This window comes from Bacillus rossius, chromosome 8 (assembly GCF_032445375.1).
Source record: "Bacillus rossius redtenbacheri isolate Brsri chromosome 8, Brsri_v3, whole genome shotgun sequence".
In the NCBI taxonomy this organism is placed as follows: Eukaryota; Metazoa; Arthropoda; class Insecta; order Phasmatodea; family Bacillidae; genus Bacillus; species Bacillus rossius.
In genome coordinates this window covers 37,567,460-37,585,167 of record NC_086336.1, presented here as the reverse complement: position 1 = coordinate 37,585,167, position 17,708 = coordinate 37,567,460, and the positions used below count along the sequence as shown (strand labels likewise).

Below are 17,708 nucleotides of genomic sequence, written 5' to 3'. Positions count from 1 at the left end.
CTATAACAATTAGTACTCGTTACTTTCGTATCGTTACTCGTTACTTTCGTATCGTTACTCGTTACTTCTGATACCGCATGACATGGCACATGCTATGTTATGTAACAGCATCGAATCGAGTCGTATTTCGTACGCGTACAGTATGACGTCGCGTAAATAAAAATAAATAGAATATAAACAATTAAAAATATTTGATAATTAACAGCTTTTGTTAACCAAGAAACAATTAACTCTCATTAGAGCGGCTTTATTATAATATATCTTTTAAGATAAGAACATAAAACATGAAAATACGCGATTATAAAAAACAAAAACATACATATTTATAATTTGTAAAAAATACTTTCTTACGTTGTTTCTGTTCGAATCTAAAACTTTGTCTACACACACAATACCTTTAATAAACAGTAAAAAACTTGGACGACGAATTTCCAAATCATACTTTTATTAATAAACAAACATCGTTCTTTGTAACGAATACGCGCGCGCATGCGTGAAACATACGAAAGATGCGAGTAACGAAATGCATTCGTGTGTAACGTTTCGTTACTCGTTACTAGATGCCGCACCCGTTACTCAGTAACGAATACATACGGTTTGCTACAGCTCTAATTTGAAATTACTAGTGCTCAAACGTGTTTACAAATACCATTGAATGATTTTGGTTTGTGTTAAAATTTGTCATAATGGGTAGAACCACTATTACCGCACGTGAACGTGTGGAGAGTTACAAATCTCAAGGATTGTACGCAACTGATGACAATACAATCTTCTGCAAATACTGCAGCTGTAGCATCTCGTGGGAAAAAAAGGACAATTTAAATAAGCACGTGGCATCCAATAAACACATAAACAAGCAAAAGCAACTGGTCACACAACCTCGTCAAACATCGCTTGTTCAGATCGGCAATGCCGAAAAACGGCGAAAAGTGGACAAAGAATATTTCTCGAAGAGGACAGTGGAAGCATTTGCCAAGGCTAATATTCCCTTGGAAAAGTTGGAGAACAAGGCCTTGAAAGACTGGATCGACGAATTCACCGGAAAGGGTGGTGAATTAAGCTGTGTAAAGTCTCTACGAGAAAAATATGTGCCAGCACTTGCAAAAGATTTTGAAGTCTCAACTACATCAGAGTTAGAGGGTAAAGTAATCCATATCATGTGCGACGAAACAACTGATAAAGTTGGACGTTGTGTCTTTGTTATCATTTTTCATGTACCTGAATCTGAAAATAGATTAGTTGTTGCCAGTGTTTCCTATCTTGATGCATGTAATGCCACAACTTGTTCGCGATCTGTATTAGATGCTCTATCAAAATACAAAATCAATTATGATAATGTGCATTCTTTTGTGAGTGATGGTGCCAGGTACATGACTCTTTGTTTTGAAACCCTGAAAGTGGTAGTAGGAGATCAGCTAAAGCACATACAGTGCTGGGCTCATAAATTGTGTTTGTTGGGTAATGCCTGGGTGTCAGAAATGGAATTTTTGAACAGAACTGTAACTGCTGTCAAGGCTGCATTTCTCAACACAAGAAAGAGAAAACATAATTATCTGAAATTTTTGACAGAAAAACATGGAGATGGCAAGGTTGCAAAACTTTTTCCATCGCCTGTTATTACCAGATGGAACAGTTGGTTCCATGCAGTTTTTTACCTGTCTGAATATTTCTCAGATATTGTTGAATTTTTCAGCTCTCTTGAGATGAAAGACATTAATAACAGTGGCATCAACTTCTTGTCCCAACTCACAGACAAGGAAATTAAGTGTGTTATTGCCCAGGCAATGTTTGTTAAAGAACATGCGAAGGATCTAGTAGATCTCCTGGTGTTTCTGGAGGGGTCCAAATACCTAACTTCCCATCTTCTGTGGCCAAAGCTAGATACATTGGACACAGCCTTCGCAGAAGTTGTGGAAGGTAAGTTGCTGCAAGGAACAACAACTGCTTTGGCTGAAGTGAGTACCTTGCAGAAAGCATCCATTCTTGATGTTTTCAAGAAAGCAGCAACTTCAGCAAGGCAGAAGTTATATAAATTGAGAGAAAAGGATCCAAATAGAGAGAATTTCAGCAATATTGCACATGCCCTGAGTCCCACAATGATATTGTTTAACAAAGATGACGAAGAAGCAGGAATAAAGAAACTTCCAGGTTTTTCAGCACTACCGTCAACAGAGGTTTCAAGAGGTTATGGAGAACTCAAAGCCCTAGCTGAGATTGAAAGGAAGAGAGGGGGAAAGGTGGATGTTGAACAAATATTGCATGCTGTTTCTGCTAACCATGAACTCTTTGCTAAGTGCTGCCTTCAAGCCTTGTGGACGCCTACTAACAATGTAGACAGTGAACGACTACTGTCTAGCTATAGTAATGTAGTGAATGACAAGAGGACAGGACTGAAAGAAAGTAATGCTGAACTTTTTACAGCACTGTCATTTCAGTGCAAAGACTGCAACTAAGACAGTTCCCATCATATTTGTAGAACTGATGCGTTCATATATATGACTTATTCTACACAAATATCATGCATGTAATTTGGCAATAGTTCTCTTTTAAACAACAATTTTATTTGTTTCTACATTGTGAGCATAATTTTTTTAACTTCTTGTATTGTTATGTAACTTTAAATTCTTAAGAAAATTTCTCAAAAATAGATGCTAATTTCTGGAAAATAGATGCTAATTTTCAACATCATAAATGCTAATTTTGTAATAAATAGATGCTAATTTTTCCAGGCCCTACTCATAATGTATCTTTCTTTAAAGGTTTCATTAAATGAGCCATGACATTTGGTAAATCATTTGCATGCATGGTCACATGCTTACCTTGTAAGCTTCACGCTCACATTTCTGTCCCTTACAGAGTTGCAGTTTACATTAACAGTACATACTTTTAAATCTGTTGTGATGTTTTCTAAAAGTATTATTTTATAATACTCATAAGTCTTAACTGGTATCCATAAAAAGAAAACATGACCAGAAACAACAACCCAGTAGATATGTGCAGCACAAGTATATATATTTTCTGACAAACACAAACCATCGTGATTAAAACAAACTCCAAAACAATCTTCCAAAAATTAAAAACAAAACAAATACACTTGAAGACTTCCCTAGAACACAGTGCTTTGCATTGTGATACAGTCACAGAACATTCAAAACATAATCTGTTGGCATAAAATGTACCTACATATATATATTTTTACAAGTTTTATATTATGAAGTGGGAGGAAACAATGCATTAAAAAACATTGAATGGTATATGTTTTGACTTATATTTTGTTTTTGGCTCTTATTTCCACACAAAATACAGTATATACAAACTAATAAAAAAAAACTAAGTATTCTGTCAAACCTTAGGTCTTAATAATTTTTTATTACATTGGGTTATGATCAGACTTGTAATCACATGTTTTGTCATAAATCTTGAGCGTTAAATACACTGGGTTTTGGCAAGTAAAATTTTAATTGATATTTTATAATATAATTTAAAAAAAATTAATATTGTACAAATGTGGCTTTGGGTTTAAAAGTTACAGTACAGCAATGTTAAAACACAAGATGTTAACATACAACACAATGACAATGTGACCCTGTCCTATAAATACATCTGCACATACTTGGAGATAATTTAAGATAGTTGATAAAAGTAATTATTATAAACACCTTATATGCATGCTGCACCATAACATTATAACATCTGAATAATAATTTTTCATACAAATCTAATAAGCTGAGGCCAACAATTGCAGATGTTACAACTAAGTTTCTGCTTAATTAGTAATGGGTCGGATCCCAATTTTCTCGGATTCGAATCTCAAATCAGAATCCATAAGAGTACCTCAGATATATACCTCTTGAATCTGAATCTAGGTGTCAAGGGTCAACAATAAAATAATGTACAAGAAATGGAAAATAAATAAGGTGATAAAACATTAAACTCCTTAATTGTTTAATTTACTAATATTTCAAAATGAATAAATAATCTAATTTTATTTATATAGTTACATATCAAATGTTTAATATCTTGGCAAACACTAATAGAATAGGCCTAGTATACTTCAAACTTATCAGTGTTTTTTTGTTTAAATTTACTAAATTTCTCCAATAATTTTCTTGGAATATTTTCCTAGAATATAGAATCTTTTGAATAGTGATGGTTTGACCAGTTCATCCCTAATTGTAATGATTTGAGGTTATTTTGGATCTTAAACAATTAAGTATCTTTTTCCCAGTTAAATTGCTATTAATCTCACTTGTCCTCTAAAAATTTAGTTCAATTTCTGGTTGTCTGCTCCTGCTTGTGAGCAATTCCACGATGGCAAGTGCTCAGAGTGTCATAGCGATTGAGTCATAAGTGTTGCAAGTGCTCAGAGCATTCACTCTTCGACTGGCCAAAGAAATGGGGGAAAAAAAAAATTCAATAAACAAAGTAGGGAACGAAAGTAATACCAATGGACTACATATCCTTCTGCCACAGTCTGTCATCAGTGTTTGTAATTAACTAAGAGAAAAAAATAAATTAACTTCATCACCACAGACCTTCAAAAGTGACAATACTGAAATGCTTATATTTTTTGTTACAACTTCTAACATTATCATATTTTGAACGAAGTAATCACTTGCTATGTAATAAGGCCATCATGTGCCTTCGAGCAAGAACTATCAGAAAAAAAAAGACACTAAAGTGACATGTTATAGCAGCATTAGTTTTAAAATTAAGTACTATGTAACTACTTTCTAGGTTTCATTTTATATAAAGAAAATGGTGATGGGTTGGATTCCAACTTTCTTGATTCTGAATCTGAAATACGAATCACAATGAATATCTTTGAATCATCATCTCAAATCCAATTTTGGTCTTAAGTGTTTTAAAAAAAAATGCACAAGAAATAAAATTTAAAAAAACTATTATGTTGAAACATTTGATTTCTTAAAAGTTATTTCCAGGTACTAGGTAAGTTTCCCTACTCAAATCATTTTGTAAATTATTAATATCATTATGTATTAAAAGTATTAGGAATGTAAATTTATATTTCTGAATCTAGGTGTGCACATTTAGTTGGTTGTTATATGCAACTTCTGTTGTTTCCGCAAAGAGATGATGTCTGTGTACTATTATGAAGTAAACTGTAAAGTTGATAATACATTTTTCTAAATAGCATCATTATTCCATATGCTAACAAAAAGGACACTAAATTGGGGAACAGTATTAGGATAGTTACAAAAATCCCAAATGGTATTGGAGGATTTTACTGGCCCATTTATAATAAAAATGCTAACTAGTGTTTTATGGAAATTATTGGATAACAGAAAACATATTTCTCTAACTGTAACACATGCATACATGTATGATTTCTCTTAAAATTATGGTACTCATTGATTGATACATGTTTTAATTCATCCTACCTCATCTTAAGATAAAATAGTTAAAAACTCAAAATACTGTATATAAGTGCTCACAAATGCATTCTTGCCAAAGACATCTAATTAATGCCACCCTCTGATAAATAATAAACAGAGCTCAAACAGTAATACTTGACACAGAACTATATATAGTTTTAGAAGAAATAACTAGGGATGGGCGTGTCGATTCTTCGGTGCTTCGATTCCACCGATTCTGCCAGGAATCAGAACTGTCGATTCTTCCGCCAAGTTTCAAGGAATCGTATCATATTTAGTATGGTACTAAGCACTCTTAATAATTAAGAAGAAAAAAAGTTTTTTCCTGAATGAAACCAGCGATTCCTGCTAAAATTACCGTATTTTTCGGCCAGAATATTGTCACAATATTTGCGTAACTCACCTTGCACTTTGATTTCAAAATTCTGTAAATTACGAAATAGTTATACCTCCTCGGACCCAAACACCTTTTAACTAATAACACCTTCTCAGTCTGAATGTACAGATTAGTGTACATATATCTTTAAACAGTTGAAACACACATTTGAAAAATTTCCATGAATTCAGACCAAATGTACACTATACCGTACATGTATCATTGAGCTAGTCCATTTATTGATACTGTCTATGGAAATAAATAAAAATAGTATCAACATTTGTTTGGGTGCTTGCAGCTATGGTAACATCCTTGTAGTTGCACTGTTTTGTTGGTAAACAATATTCTTTCATTCTTTTCAAATTATTACTTGTTGGCTTTGTTTATTTGGTTTATTAGGTATATGATTTATTAACTAAATAAGCTTATGATCCCAGAAAATATATTTTTGTTATTTGACACAAGTGAAATATTATATACACTATCAAGTACATTCGGTCTCAGCTGCAATTTGTAACATTTGGCACTTAGCAGCCTGTAGGTTATATTTGTTTATTGTGTACTTGAGACGATAAGTATATTGTGATTGATTATGGCTCCCAAGAAGTTAACTGCATCACAAATATTAGATTTGATTGAGAGTGGTGATGTGTCTGATGTTGAAGGGCTAAGTGGAGAAGAAGATGATCCTGTGATTGACGAAACAGCTGTAGTCAACGAAGATAGCGAAGAAGAGGTTATAGAGGATGATGAGAACATTGCAGTGTTAGATGTACAGAATGTAGAAGAGGTTGCAGGTGAAGATGTTCATGACGATATTAGAGATATGTTGGAGTTGACAACAGCAAAACAAAATATAACATGGCGAAGGGGAATTTTTACCACCCGAGAACGACCAGAATTTCAAACTCAAGTTCCAGAACCTGTTTTAGAGCCCTACGAGTACTTCCAAAGGTACATACCACTGGACTTTTATAAGAAGGCAGCCACGTTCACCAATATATATGTGCTTCAAACAGGTGCAACAGAATTCAAGCCTGCGACAGCAGTTGAAGTAGAAATTTTATTTGCACTTCACATAGCTACAGGATGCCTGAACTTCCCTAAGATCCGCATGTACTGGGAGTCTGTGTTAGGCCTGGGATTGTTCCAAGAGAATATAACGACGGATCGTTTTTTCCAACTACGAACCAATTTGCATTTTGTAAATAATTTAGAAAAACCAGACGGATGCACTGACGTTTTTTTTGGAAAGTAAGGCCAATTTTTGATATTGTTTGAAGTCGTCGTTTATAGTTTCATGTTGAGCGTGAAATTGCTGTAGACGAACAAATGATTCCCTTCACTGGGAAACTTGGTGTGAAGCAATATGTAAAGGGAAAACATAATCCATGGGGAATAAAAAAATTTTGTGCTTTGTGGGACATCCGGTTTAGCATACGACTTCGTGCTGTATCAAGGTAGTACAACTGGATTTGACAATGGCATTCAGAAAAAATTTGGTCTGGGTTCGGCAGTAGTCCTCAAGTTGATGGAGAGATTGGCACTACAAGGACACATCCTCTTTTTTGACAACTTGTTTACTTCCTACAATCTTCTTCAACTTCTAAAATCAAAAATTATTTTCGCAGGTGGAACGACTCGTGAAAATAGATTTGCTAACCCACCATTCACATCAGACAAAAACATGAAAAAGAATCATGTAAGGGGTTACACTGAAGAACTAGTTAGTACTGATCATGACTTAGTATTATGTAAATGGTTGGATAATAGAACTGTCACAATGGCTTCCAATTTTTTGGGTATTGGGGCTGAAGATGAACTGCGCAGGTATGAAAAGGCCACGAAAACCTATATCCCAGTTCGTAGGCCTGAAATCGTAAAATCGTACAACCAAGTCATGGTGGAGTTGACCTGTACGACAGATTTGTGAGTATTTACAGGATCAGTCTTCGTTCGAAGAAGTGGACACTGAGAATTGCATTCCATGCCGTGGACATGGCCATGGTAAATGCCTGGCTGGAATACAAGCGTGACTGCAAGGGAAACAATATCCCGAAAAACAAGATTTTGGATCAGTTGGCCTTTCGCTTTCAAGTAGTTTATAGTCTGCTGAAAGTTGGAAGATGTGCTAGAACTGAATGTCAACATTCCACGGGTCAAGAAGGAGAAAGCTCCTAGTGCCAATGTTCAACTGGACAGCGTTGACCCTTTACCCATTCATGACCAGAAGAAAGAGCCTACGAGATGTAAGAACACAAGATGTAACAGTAAATTCAGGTCTCACATCATGTGCCAGAAGTGCAAAGTGCACCTTTGCCTGACTCGCGAAAGGAAATGTTTTCGTGACTACCATACACCCAAGTAATGAAGTGTTCAAGATAAAATTGAAAAACTATGATTTCTTCCAAATTGTATGCAAAGTTTTTAGTTTACTGAACTCTTGATATGTCTTTCTTCAACTGATGTGTGTAAAATCTATTTAGCCAACTTTTATTGTAGTTTTATTATGCAAATGCAAATATATATTTGACGTCTACAGTACACGTATTTCTGTGATGTATATAACTCGTTTTTGCAGAAACACACGTGAAATGGTGTATTAGAAATAAAAAATCATGTCTGAAGTGTGGAAACATTTTACAATCTATCCGTTCGATGACAAATTTTCAGTATGCAATTATTGTAACACGAAAATATCTCGTGGGCGAACAAAGACCACAACCAAACTATTAAAACATTTTCGGACTCAACATAAGTATCTTGCTTTGGGGGACTCCAGTGATTGTGCGGGTGGAACCGAAGCCGTTTCTAAATGTGAACCAGAATGTTCAACAGCTGCTGAACCATCTATAAGTACCACCTGTTCTGCATCATCCATTTCCACTGTTCTTTCTGGTCCAACACAACCAAAAATAAGTAAGAAATCTGCAAGCTTTGTGCAAAGTACTCTTCCAGCATTGTTTGATGCAAAGAGCAAATTCAAGCCTGGAGATGCCAGAGCAGCAGAGATCACAAGACTGATAGGTGAAATGATGTGCATAGACAGTCAGTCAGCCTTTCAGTGTTGTAGAGAATAAAGGATTCTGTCGGTTAGTTTCCAAGTTGGAACCCAGATATAACATTCCAAGTAGAAAGACATTTGCAAGCAAGATTATACCCGAAATGTATAATACTGTGAAGGAGAGAGTGATAGGGCAACTGAAAGATGTTGAGTTAATCTGTGTTACCACAGACATGTGTACTTCAACAGCAAATGTTGATTACATGAGTGTTACTGAGCACTATATGGATAACGATTTCAATGCCAAAGGCTTGTGCATTGAAGTTATTCCATTCAATTAAATAAGCCACACAAAGGAACATCTGTGTAGTTTCATCACACAAACTTTGCAGGAGTGGGGCTTAAAAGAAAAAGTGACTGCGATTGTCCGAGACAATGCGCGTAACATCAGTGCAGGGCTGGAAATGTCTGAATTTCAGCATGTATCATGCTTTGCACACACCCTTCAGCTTGTTTTAAAGGATGGCTTTTTCTCCAACAAGACTGTTACAAATCTAACAGCAACATGCAGAAGAATTGTTGGATTTTTCAAGCACTCTTCAAAAGCATGTAAAGTTTTAACAAAGTGCCAGAAAGTTGTCGTACCAGAGCATCGACTTGTTCAAGATGAACCAACGAGGTGGAATTCATCGCTCCACATGTTTAAAAGACTTAATAAGCAGAAGTTAGCTATTCTTTTAGCAGCGGCAGAACTGAATCTACCTTGTGAATTATCTGCTTCTGATTGGAAACTTCTGGAAAACACAATTGTTGTGCTGCAGATTTTCGATTCAGCCACACTGGAAGTCAGTTCAGCCAGTGCAAGTGTGTCAGAGGTAAGGCTAATTTTTGTTTTTAATTTAACTTAACATAATTATATTTCAATCTGCAAAATATAGCTACTTTCACATCACTTCTTCTAAAGAAATATAATTAATGAATTGGTTTTTCTCTTCCATTTAAAATATACAGTGTTTGTTTGTATCTATGTATAAGCCTAATTATAAATATTTTTTTAAGGTAATCCCTCTTATGACCATCATTGAGCATGAGTTAAGTAAACCTGCTCAATTTTGTTCAGGCCTTCAAGGGCTAAAGAATGACCTCCTGGCCTCATTTAAACACAATTCAAAGGAATCGAAACAAACAGAATCTATCAGTTGGCCACACTACTCAACCCACGTTTTTAAGGTGCACCATTCAAAAACAAATATGTGTTACAAGAAGCTAAAACAAATCTTGAAGCTGGAGCAAACATGGTTTTTGTGTCAAGAGTAAGTAAACACACACTTCCTGTAATTTTTAATGTGATGACTTTTTCCATACATGGTTTTTACAATGTAAATAGTAATGATTTTATGTAGAAAATGCTCCAACAGATGAGAAGAAAGAAAGACGAACAGGCCTATGATCTCAATATAGTAGTCTGTTTGGTCAGGCTACCAGTGAGATAGAGTCTGCAAAGAATGAATGTGATACCTACTTTTAGGAACAAGTAGTCACCAATTCCTGTGTTTCAAGCTACTGGAAGTCTAGGCCAAATTTTTCTTCACTTCAAGTTCTTGCTAGAAAGTATTTGTGCCTCCCACCATCGACAGTTAGCAGCGAAAGACTTTTCAGTACTGCTGGAAACATTTGTGATATGAAGCGTAACAGGCTTGATCCAGAGCATGTAAAATTGCTCATATTTCTGAACAAAAATTTAGAATAATGTTTTATTAATTCCATTAATATGTTCATGTGTTTAACTGATTGGTTTTGTTTTCAAAAGAAATTCATAATGTACCATAAGATTCTATTTTTGATTTATATACTGTTTTAATATTTCAGTTTCTTTTGTAAATACACCTGAATTCTCATTTCTAGAAATTGTTGAAATTATAACCTTGTATTGCTTATGAATTAATTAGCATAATACAAGCAGCTGAGTTCTCATTAGAATTGCATTAAAAACTTTGTCTTGAAATAGAAGTTTGTTTGGAATCATGGTATATTGTATTTTTCCTTTAAGTTCTTTAATGATTAGGTACATGACAATTTTTTTGGTGGAATCGGAATCGGAACCAAACCTGAAATCAAAGCATTTTTGGAATCGGAATCGGAATCGAGAAAATATGGAATCGACCCATCTCTAAAAATAACCTTAATATATATGTACAAAAATATGCAATAGTGGTAAATAAATGTTGTATAAATCAATTACATGTCAATATTGTAAGACAAATGACCATTTAACTGTGTATCATATTCTTGCATGCACACGTACTTAATGATGAAAGCATGGTAAAGTGGAGACACACTATTTTCAATTACCAATTCTGGGCTAAGTAACATGTGGTAGTTGCCCAATAAGCTGAACAACGAAGTGGTGTGTGTAGAAAGTGGTAAGGACCCTCCAGCAACTATAAGATTTCATGCAATAGCAAAAACATCTTTCTTAAAATCATAACTACAGAGGAAGTCTTGTAAAAAATAGTGATCAGTTTTATATGGCCCAATTTTTTTTTTTGCATTTTTTACGTAAAACAATTATTCTAGGGAAGTCTTCATTTACACTAAATGCAACATCTTTGGTCAGAGGTTCAAGTATGACTAGAGAAAAAGTTTTGAATGTATAAATAGTTACTTTCGTAGAACAACAAAGGAATTTCAGTCAATAGAGATTATCAACTCCCAGGTACAGTTGCGATGTTCATGAAGTGAACTTGCTGGCCTGTAACACAAATAAATTGTAGTTACAAAATGGTTACAGCAATTATGTACACTTCTAGTGGATTGGGGATAATTGGTGGGGTAGATAATGTATTACCATGACAATGTTTTGTTTACTATTTATGGTATTCATATTTGTTTCAACAACTTTTAGTAAATGAGTAACTTGAGAAGTAAAGCTACCCCAGTCAATATTATTTTTTATTTTATCTTTTTAAAGAATAAAAAGGTTATGTTTAGGTTTATTTAAATTCATGTACAGTAGAACTCCAAATATCCGAACTCCGTCTATCCGAATCACTGATCATTAAAATCGCTGTCAGGATTCCAGATAAGATGGAAACGTAGGAACGTGGGAACATAGGAACTTTATTGGGATGATGAGTCACCGTCTCATAGTTCTATTATTGGCTGTCGTACGTCGCCAGGTGGCCGGCCTGGCCCACTTTCACTGTTCGTTTTGATGAGTCAGTCAGTATGTCATTTACCTGCTACTGTGACGGTACTCCTTCGCGCCGGTGCGTTGTTTTGTTTATGAATGTGTTTTGTCTTTCACCATGGAATCTAAAAGAAAATTGGTTGTGTTATTGTTAGCGGATAAACTAAAAATTATAGAGCAATCAGGTAAAGGAGTTACGGGTAAACAGTTGGCTGAGATGTACGGTGTTGGACAATCAACGATTTCAGACATTAAAAGGAGTAAACCTACACTTTTAAACTTCGTGTCAGTGCTTGAATACGAAGATGGAAGTTCTTCAAGAAAATCAATGAAAGCAGCAACCAACAAAGATTTAGAAAATACGGTTTTCAAGTGGTTTTTGCAGCAACGTTCTTTGGGAAACGCAATTTCAGGCCCAATTCTTTGTGAAAAAGCTAAGATCTTAGCTGAGAAGCTTGGTTGTTCATCCTTTAAAGCAAGTAACGGCTGGCTAAGAAATTTCAAGTCCAGGCACGGTATCCGTGAATTAGATTTAAGTGGCGAGAAGTTATCAGAAAACTCCAAAGCTGCAGAAGATTTTATTGAAAAATTTAAAGTTGAAGCAGACTCCTACAGTCCTGAGTTTTTGTACAACGCCGATGAAACAGGTCTTGTTTGGAAAGCCCTGCCTAAAACCACTTTAGCATCTAAAAAGGAGTGTAGTGCTCCAGGACATAAAGTTAGTAAAGACCGTGTTACGGTGCTTAAATGTGCGAACTCAACAGGAAGCCATAAAATACCCCTTTTGTTGATAGGGAAGTCAAAAAGCCCAAAAGCATTTAAAAATGTGAAAAAGCTTCCCCTCTGTTATAAAAACCAACCCAAGGCTTGGATGACGGCAACATTGTTTACCGAGTGGTACGACGAAATTTTCATTCCTGAAGTGAAAAAACACCAAAAATCTCTTGGAAAAGAAGGTAGTAAAGTGCTTTTGATTGTTGATAATGCACCAACTCATCCCACCACAGAATTGTTGGAAAGAGGGAATGGCCAGTTTAAAGCAATTTTTTTACCGCCAAACATCACAAGCTTGTTGCAACCAATGGAACAGTCTGTTATCGAAACCATGAAACGCCATTACAGAAGGCAACTTTAAAGGAAACTTATGTTAGAGTGTGAAGACGAAGAGGGTGTGTGTGAAAACCACAAAAAAATAAATTTGAAAGATTGCATTTAAATGGTGGCGGAAGCTTGGAGCTTGGTTAAGCAAGTCACATTAAGACATGTGTGGAACAAGTTGAAAGGCATAGAAGCTCAAGAAAAGGGAAGGGAAGAGACAGGAGAAGATGAGGATGACATGTCACTTGAGGAATTCAGAAAATTTCTTTAGAAAATTCCTGGATGTTTAGACGTTAGTGCTGAAGATATAGGAGAGTGGATGGTGTGTGATTCGTCAGACCCTGGGTTTCAAATTCTACATGATGATGAACTTGTCGAAGGTGTGAGAGAAGAAAGTGTCGAGGAAGAAGATGACCTTAACCTCGAAGTTGAAGCAGACACGGGACCATCAGCTAGTGAAGCATTTGCCGGGCTTGAAACTGTGTTTCAGTGGATGGAGCGTCAGCCCGAGTGTGACCACATGAAACTTTTCACTGTCAAGCGGATGCGCAACTTGGCTGCCCGAAAATGGATGAAGACACTCAAACAGCTTACTTTGACTGAGCTGTTCAACAAGCAATGACTATTTTTACGTACATGCATATTGTATGTATCTTCATACATACGTACAGTGTACTATGTAATGTACAGCACTTGTAAGTAGGTACATATGTATGTATGTACATAGTAGTATGCTTAACACGTAAATTTATTTCATTTTAATCTAATTAATTAAAAGCTATTTTTCTTTAAAAAATATAGTCTTTTCTCCCATTTTAACATAGTACAACATACATACAACAATAATTAATTAAAATTACGCCTTTTTTCAGAAAAAAATCCAAGTATCCAAATTTTTGATTATCCGAATGGCGTCCGGTCCCAATTGATTCGGATAATTGGAGTTCTACTGTAGGTAATTTTTTTTTGTTATTTTTATACTTATTTGACTTTCATAATTAAAATGTTTGTTTCCAAACTGTACTCAATGTTTCAATACCTCAAATTATAACTTGCCGAGCCAGATGCTATAGTGTACCGATAACTAACATGGTTATATGTAACAAAATAACCACTTGTTAAAAAAAAGCTTTAACAAAATCGAGGCCTAAACTATACTATTATAAATATTAAATAATACTCCCTTGTTATTTCAGTAAATTAAACACAAGTTTATTAAAACACCACCTAACTGGTCGCTAGGAATTTTATTTTCTTGAATATTTTTCTAAGGGTATTTTTACCCACTATGTATTAGACCTAATCTCCAGATTATGCTTATATTCAAAGCAGCCAATTTGACTTATGTCTATGCTGTTTAACTAACTCCAGAAAGAAACACAAGTAACAAAGAGAGTTTGTGTTTTTAATTACAGTTATATGAAATCTGTGACTGGTAACTATAAAATTGTGCAAATTAAGAACAGATAAAAAATTCTTGGGCACTGGGGAATCATTCTACGAGGCTCAGATTAGTTTTCCTAAAATGATATGTTAGTAAAAAAAAAAAAGTGGAAGTTAACTTGGCATATTTTTGTTTGTATATACTCTTGCATTGCATCACAATGACTGAATCTTCTCCTCACCCACCAAAGGACATAACTGCACAAATGTGAGCATAAGAGGGTATTGGAAACTGTTCTGCAGCTATAAACCTATGTTTATACCAGCATTTCTTGACCTGTTGAATGTGAGCGACATTATTTAAAAATATTATCAATACAACTTGGCAGTTGTATCAGTACCATATTTAATCAAAAATAATGCAATGATTTTTACCAAAACTGCTGAAACTAAAACAAAAAGAGCCATCACAAACTTGTATACTGCTGCTGGAAGAATGTGTATCAACAGTGATGGGAACAGCTCAGTTGAAAAACTACATGCTCTGCATCAACTGCCCCTTTGACTGCGTTACTTAAGCCACTTAAAACCACTGTTAAATACTGCCTCCTGAATCTCTGCTTAGTTGAAAACTACATGATCTGTCTGAAACAGCATCACTTATGTCACTTATTCCATTCTTGTTTGCAGCTTTCTGAACCTCGAGGAGAGGGGGTTAGCAAGTGTGACACATGAGAAAGGATAACACTTTGGAATGTTACATGCGGAGGAGGAGATAGTTCAAATGGAGTTTGTCACTGGGTTCCTTTCTCTTCTTTCATCCTCCCAGGGACCACCGTACATAGCAGCATTCTTTGCTTCCTGACCAATGACTAGAGACATGCAGTTTTGGGGTTTATTTTATAGCAAAATTCGTTGTTATTTACCCTTAAAAGTGGTGTTATCATACATCAAAAGCGGTGTTATTTTTTAAATAGTTTTAGCACTATAAATTAAAAAAATTAAGCTAAGCATACCTTGAAATTTTGGACACATTCTTGCATTGTACAGTTGCACTAGCAGCAGTAATTTACAATCTAATTTACACATCACTTTTTACATACAGTAATTGAAAATATTTTAGTACCTAAACCAGCAAGAATAAATATGAAGTCTCTAAAATAGTGACATAAACACATGGGACAAAATCCTCAAACTTTAGCTCTCGAAAGCAAAAGTAGCCATGATACACAAATTAGCCTCACTTAAATTTGTCCTGCGGTCTGTTAAGACTGTGTTATATGAGGACAAAAATCGTTCACAGTCAACGTTTGCAGAAGGCATCCAGATGGCTTCAAGGCAGCTGGAAGCAAACAATGGCTGTGACAGCTTTACTACATTCAATGACTTCACTACGTCCACTGAATTGTCTGTTTCCATTTGTTTTGTAACAATGTCCTGAAGCTGACCAAAACCAGCTGTTAATTCTTCAGTGCTTATGGAGTAGAGACTATGGACAGTTTTCAGTTTCTGCACCATTTCTGGGTTTAATTTAGCAAGCAACAAACTTTCCTGACTAAAAATTTGAATTGCTTCAAATCTCTTTCTACTTGGGTCAGTTGTCATGAGAGAGTTCAGTTTGGAAAGGGCTTGTGTTGCTGTTCTTGTGATGGACACTTTAGCTTCAGCAGCTTTAGCGGGGGGCATGTTGGACAAAGCTCTACTGGTTGCCTCAAAATAAATGCCACGAGTGATGTTTTCAAATTTTTTTTTTATATCTTGCAAGTCCCCATATAGTGAATGGCAGTTGGATACAAAGAACCTTCAAGTTTCTGTATTAGCTCTACAAGGCTCTTGGCATGCTCTTTCACAAAGACAGCTTGACAAAGAATGAGAGAAATGTCATTTTCTGTGAGTGAACACAGAAACTCAACCCCTGAATTTTGTGTTGCCTTTAGTTCATCTGTTTTGCAGAAATCAACAATGTCATGTAATGTAGTCTGCTACATAAAAAACGCTGTTGAACCAGGAATTCCATCTAGTAACAACAGGAAGTGGGAACACTGGACGTTTCTCTCCATGCTTTTCTTCAAGAAAGCTAGCATACAGGTGCCTTCTTTTCCTGGTGTTGTTGAACACATTTTTTATTTTGCTCATAGCATTGTTCAACTCAGGCAACTCTTTCACCCAGACATTGCCAACAAGATTTAACTTATGTGCCCAGCACTGGACATGCGTTAACTGGTCTCCAAGGATTACTTCGAGAGTACTAACAGCCTTGGTCATATAACGAGCAGCATCGGTTACTACTGAGAGCACATCACCATACTGTACATTGTACATTTTGAGTGAATCTAAAATTGCCCTCACACAGTTTGTGGCATTAGCAGCTTCAAGAAAGTGAACTCCTGCAACAAATATTTCTGGTTTATCCTGTTGAAGATTCAGAATTCTAAATAAAACAACAAATACACACCTACCCATTTTATCTGTTGTTTCGTCGCACAGTATGTCAATTTTTTTGTCCTTTAATGCAGTTTTGGCATCTTCAATTCTGCATTTGGCTATGTCCCCTACATATTTCTCACGGACTGTTCTCGCAAGTGGCATGTCTCCAGCACCTTCGATGTATTTGTTCAGCCATGCCCTGATATTAGGATCATCAAGCTTTTCAAGGGGTATATTTGCCTTTATAAAGGTCTCTGTTGTTTCCTTTATAAATTCCAACTTTTTGTCTTTTTGGACATTATTTTTTGCTGTCTGAAACGCTGAAGATATTGATGACTGGCGTTCAGACGCACTAGATGAGCCTTGCAATGAAGAGAGACGCTTCTTGTGTTTTTCACTGCCTACATGTTTTTCACATGAGTCTTTCCTATCCCAAGAGACGGTGACATTACAGTGACGACAAAAAAGTGTGGTTGAATCACTAGCATAAAGTCCGTGTTGAGAAAATTCAGAGGCTCGCTGTTTTGCAGTTACTGGCACTTTAGGCATTTTAATAGGCCTAATGTTTTAGCCGACCTTTAAATTGTACACCTTTAATTTATTTCACAGACGTTGAAAACTATCTGTAACAAAATTCGACCCGTTAAACTTTAACTTGCGCACAACAGAATGTTACGAATCGTCACCGTGTTTGCATTTTAAATTTGGTATTTGGTTAATAAAAATGGACGCAATGGACAAACAACGCTAAAGACTATATAAGAGAACAACGCTTCGAGAAACAACCTGCTGTAAACACCGTGATAATCGACTGTCCAGGCGAGCCGAATATCA

General features: G+C 35.6%; 1 protein-coding gene across 2 annotated transcripts in view; it reads right to left on the bottom strand.

Annotated features, from left to right (window-relative positions):
• Nucleotides 1–2,991: 2,991 nt before the first annotated feature.
• The window catches only part of LOC134534745 (RUN domain-containing protein 1), a 47,079-nt gene continuing 32,362 nt past the window's right edge, over nt 2,992–17,708 (bottom strand). Inside the window, exon 15 of one of the 2 annotated variants that reach the window (XM_063373256.1) lies at nt 2,992–11,528. The gene's annotated coding sequence lies outside the window, so the exon portion shown is untranslated. The remainder of the gene's footprint in view (nt 11,529–17,708) is intronic. The other variant, XM_063373257.1, reaches the window with a different exon arrangement.